This window comes from Castanea sativa, chromosome 11, assembly GCF_040712315.1.
Source record: "Castanea sativa cultivar Marrone di Chiusa Pesio chromosome 11, ASM4071231v1".
Taxonomy (NCBI): domain Eukaryota; kingdom Viridiplantae; phylum Streptophyta; class Magnoliopsida; order Fagales; family Fagaceae; genus Castanea; species Castanea sativa.
Window position 1 is genome coordinate 42,164,351 of NC_134023.1, and position 5,523 is coordinate 42,169,873.

A 5,523-nucleotide genomic window follows, 5' to 3' on the forward strand; every position below is an offset into this window, starting at 1 on the left:
TGCTCAAGTTCACATGTTTGTGTGGACGATTCAAGATAGCATTGGTCTTGTTAGACCTTTGCCTCGTCCATGGGCTTGACTTAGCATTTGCCTTTTGTCAAGATGCTGTGTTTGACTCGTCCTAGAGCAATTGAGCGTCTTGGTCGGATGCTCGTCCATGGACTAGTACACTATATGGCCTTTTATGCCTTGGCTTATTTCACTTTATCCTTGTCTCGAGGAAAGCTTATGAACGTTACGTCCCTACGTTTAGAGATTTTCATTCATCTTAGGGTTTTGCCCCCCTTGTGGGTATTATTATGGAAATCAGATTTATGCATTAAATACATTAGAAACCCAAACCATATTATTATATGAACATTGTCCACAAATATAGCACATGCTTAAAAGCTAGTGCCTTATTAAAATACTTAAGAAAATACATAACCTCATCTTTCACAAACTAGTCTGTAGACGGTGCAAAAGTTTAGGAACTAGTGCACTTTTTATTCTTAATACACACCATAGTAATAATAAAAAACACAACAGCAAGTATTAGCAAACGCCATAGCTGTGACCTCGTCCTTGGTGAATCTCGTCCAAGCTCATTACTGATAGTACCTCCCCAACTGCTCCACGTTCCAGGGGTGCTCTAACTTTCGTCCATCCAGAGCTTCTAGGTAGTATGGCCCCTGCCTTTTGCAGTTGATTACCCTGTAAGGTCCCTCCCAATTGGGTCTCAATTTTTCATGAGCTGGATTCCTGGTTGCCAAGGACACCCTTTTAAGAACGAGGTCTCCGACATTAAAACGCCTGGGTTTTACCATGGCATCATGCTGCCTAGCCATAAGATTCTTGTACCTTGTTGTCCTTTACTCTGCATCCATTTTTACCTCATCAATGAGATCAAGGTCAAGGCAAAGTTGTTTCTTATTTTCTCTCTCCTGATACTTCATCACTCGATGGTTAGCCATATGAACTTCTGCCGGTATGACGGCTTCACTTCCATAGGCTAGCTTCAAGGGGGTTTCTCCTGTCAAGGTTCTCACAGTCGTCTTGTAGGCCCAAAGAACACCTGGTAACTCGTCTGGCCATATCCTCTTGGCCCCCTCGAGCCAAGTCTTGATGATTTTTAGTAGGGATCGCCTATGGGTGGGAGGGTGAGGAATAGTGATTCTTCATTCCAAACTGTTCGCAAAAGTCCCTGAAGGGTGTGTTGTCAAACTAACATCCGTTATCTGATACTAGTACTCTAAGTACTCCAAACCTACATAGAATATTCTTCCAAATAAAATTTTTGACATTTTAATGAGTGATTTTTGCAAGAGGTTCGACCTCCACCCACTTGGTAAAGTAATCAATCCCTACTACCAAAAACTTCATTTGTCTGGTTTCCATGGGAAAATGACCTAGGATATCCAGTCCCCACTGTGCAAAGGGCTATGGGGCCATCATTGGGGTCTGGTACTCTGACGGCTGTCTAGGGACGTTGCTATAGCGCTGACACTGGCCACACACCTTGACATAGGCCTTAGCATTTGCCTGAATTGTAGGCCAATAGTAACTTGAACAGACGACCTTATGGACAAGCAATCTTGCTCCTGAATGATTCCTACATGCTCCTTCATGAACTTCCCTCAAAACATAGTTTGACTCGTCCGGAGCCAAGCACCTTAGGTAAGGTTGGGAAAAGCCTCGCTTGTATGGTACTTCGTTTATAAGGACGTACTTGGCTGCCCTAACCCTCAACTTCCTAGCTTCGTCCTTTTCTTCTGGAAGCCTTCCATCTTTAAGATAGATTACTATTGGACTCATCCAATTTTCTCCCTCTCCTATTTGCTGTATGTCTAGAAGGTTTATGCTTGGCATGTATTGGACTTTGTCGTACTCGTCCGTTACTCCTCCTACCGAAGCTGCTTTCGCCAAGGCATCTGTTTCCATATTTTCCTCCCTAGAGAGTTGAACAAAACTTACTTCTGAAAACTTTCATGCAAGCCGTTTCACTTTGCTGAGGTATTTCTTCATCCGATCTTCCTTAGCATCACACATTCTATTTACTTGGTTGATGACTAACTGAGAATCTCCTTTGACTATTATCAACTCCGTCCCTAAGGACTTAGCCAATTCCAGTCCTTTGAGTAGAGCTTCGTACTTAGCCTCATTGTTGGTGGTTTGGTACTGTAGATGGGTAGTGTACTCCAACTTATCACCCTTTGGAGACTTGAGTATGACTCTAATTCCTCCTGCATATAGTGTGGACGATCTGTCTACATTGATAACCCACCTTTCAACTCCCTCGTCTTTGTCCAGCTCATCCTGGCTGGGGGTGAACTCTGCAATGAAATCTGCTAATGCCTGCTCCTTTATCACACTTCTTGGAAGGTATCTGACATCAAATTCGCTAAGTTCCACCGCCCACTAGATTAATCAACCTGCAGCTTCCAATTTTTTTATTGCCTTCTTTACGGGATGTTCCGTTAGGACGTTGATAATATAAGCTTGGAAATAATGCCTCAGCTTCCTGAAAGTTGTAATCAAGGCAAAAGCTAGCTTCTCCATCATCGGGTATCGTCCTTCCGCTCCTCTCAACGCACGGCTTGTGTAATAAACTGGTTTTTGGATTCTCCTTTCTTCTCTGACTAATGCTGAGCTTACTACGTGTGGGGTTACCGCCAAATACAAATATAGTTCTTCTCCAGCTACAGATGGACTTAGCAATGGCAATGTCATGAGGTAAGTCTTCAAGTCTTGGAAGGCCCTTTGACACTCGTTCGTCCACTCAAATGCCTTCCTTAGGATTTTAAAGAATGGCAAACACTTGTCAGTAGCTTTCGACACAAACCTGTTAAGGGCGGCAACTCGTTTAGTAAGAGACTGGACTTCTTTGATGTTCTTCGGTGGCTCCATATTTAGTATCACCTGGATTTTGTTGGGATTTGCCTCAATTCCCCTGTACGAAACCATGAACCCCAAGAACTTCCCCGACGAAACTCCGAAAGCACACTTGCTTGGATTTAATTTCATGTTATACCGCCAAAGTGTATTGAAGGTCTCTTGAAGGTCGTCTAGATGCTTTCCCTTGTCCAGGCACTTTACCAGCATATCATCCATATAAACCTCCACATTTCGCCCAATTTGAGGATGGAACATGTGGTTAACCAGTCTTTTGTAAGTCGCCCCTGCGTTCTTTAGACCGAAGGGCATTACCTTGTAGCAAAATAACCCTTGGCTAGTAATGAATAAGGTCTTTTCTTGATCTGCTTTGTCCATCTTTATTTGGTTGTAGCCTGAGAAGGCATCCATGAAGCTCAACAACCTGTGACCTGCCGTCGAGTCCACCAGTTGGTCGATGCGTGGCAATGGATAACTGTCCTTGGGGCAAGCCTTATTTAAGTCAGTAAAGTCCATGCACATTCACCATTTACCATTGGACTTCTTTACCATGATTACATTCGCCAACCAGGCTGGATAATAAACTCCTCAGATGAACTTCACGATAATCAACCTCTGGACTTCTTCTTTGATGGCATTGTCTCGCTCAGGAGCAAAAACCCTCTTCTTCTGACGCATTGGCTTGGAATAGGGACACACATTCAGACTGTGAGTAATAACACTTGGATCAATACCAGGCATATCCTCATGACTCCATGCAAAGACATTAAGGCTTTCCTTCAAAAACTAGACCAGAGCATGCTATGCCTCTTCTTCCATGCTCGCCCCAATTCTAGTGAACTTTTAGGGCCTGCTGTCATCCAAAGGAACGTCTCCTAACACCTCAGTGGGTTCTGCTGTGATCCTTCTCTCATCTATGCTCATTGCCTGTACATGCTCGTCCATCGCCAACATGGTTAGGTAGCATTCTCTGGCTGCCATCTGATCTCCTTGTGCTTGGCCCACCTCGTGCTCGGTCGGGAATTTAATAGACAAATGATAGGTAGAGGTTACCGCCTTTCAACTATTCAAGGTTGGCCTTCCAATAATAGCATTATATGATGATGCACAATCAATAAAAACGAAGTTTACCTCTTTGGTTATCTACTGGGGATACGCTCCAACCACCAATAGTAATGTGATGGTGCCCACAGGTTGCACCTTCATTCCTCCAAATCCCACCAGTGGCGAATTCACCGGTCAGAGTTGATCTCGTCCTAGCCTCATTTGCTGGAAGGCGGGGTAATACATAATGTTTGCCGAACTGCCATTGTCTACCAACACCCTCCTAGTCATGTAATCAGCAATGAGTAAGGTGATGACTATCGCGTCATCAAGTGGGTGGTGAACTTGTCCAGCGTCCTCGTCTATGAACGTAATGGCTTGCTTGTTCGCTTCCCTCCTCCTGGGAGGTCGTCCAGACAGCTGGATGTTTTGTACCACCTTCAGGTATGTTTTCCTCGACTTAGACGACTGTGCAGTCAAGGTTCCTTCGATAATTACTCTTATTTCTCCAAGTGGGGGTTGTGATGACTCCTCCACCTTAGCCTTTAGCTTCTCATCTCTCTGGTCTCGTCCAAGAAAATTCCTCAACTTTCCTTGTCTGATAAGATTCTCTATCTACTGCTTCAAATCAAAGCATTCGTCCGTGTCATGCCCGTGGTCTCTGTGGAAGCAGCAATACTTGTTCCTATTGCGCTTGTTAGGATCTCCTTTCATTTTATCTGGCCACTTCAAGGACAGACCATCCTTGATCTGCATAAGCACCTGCTCTAGTGGCATATTCAGGGGGGAGTATTGCTAAGAAACTTGCTTTCTTACCATCCTTGTCTGTTTCCGAGCGCTCTGCTCTCTTTCTCTTCTTGGCTATGATAGCGTCCTCAACATTCATGAAATTCTAGGCCGAATGGACGAGTTCGGCCATAGTTTATGGTTCCTGCTCGTAGAGCTTATGGATGAACAAGTCAGAGTTGAACCCATTGTGAAAGGTGGCCAATAACAACTTGTCGTCCATTTCATCCACTATCAAGGCTTCTCTATTGAATCGGGTAATAAAAGACTGCAAACTTTCATTTTCTCCTTACTCTATAGTCAGCAAACTAGAAGAGGAACACTTGTGGCGTTGCCCTCTAATAAAATTATTGATGAACAACTTTCTCAACTCCTCAAATGAGCCCACAAAGTTTGGGGGTATTTTACTGAACCACACCCGTGCTGGTCCCTTAAGTGTGGTAGGGAAAGCTCTGCACATAATCTCGTCCAGGACCCCTTAAAGGTGCATGGTCGTCTTGAAAGTAGCAATGTGATCACACGGGTCACGATGTCCATTATATGAATCCAAGGAAGGCATTTTGAATTTCAGAGGTAGGGGGTGACTGTTGATGGAAGCCGTGAAAGGGGAGTTAGTTCGGTGAACTAAATCATCCACGGGGTTCACCTGCCTCATCTTCTCCTTCATCTCATCCATGGCTTTTCTAATCTGGTCCATCTCCCTCTCCAAGTGTGGCATTCTTCTTAAAGCAGTACCCCTGGTTTGATTTTCGGACTTAACACTTTCTCCTTCACCTTTTTGACTATGGGCTCGTCCTTCTGCATGCGCATTATGGTGTTGCC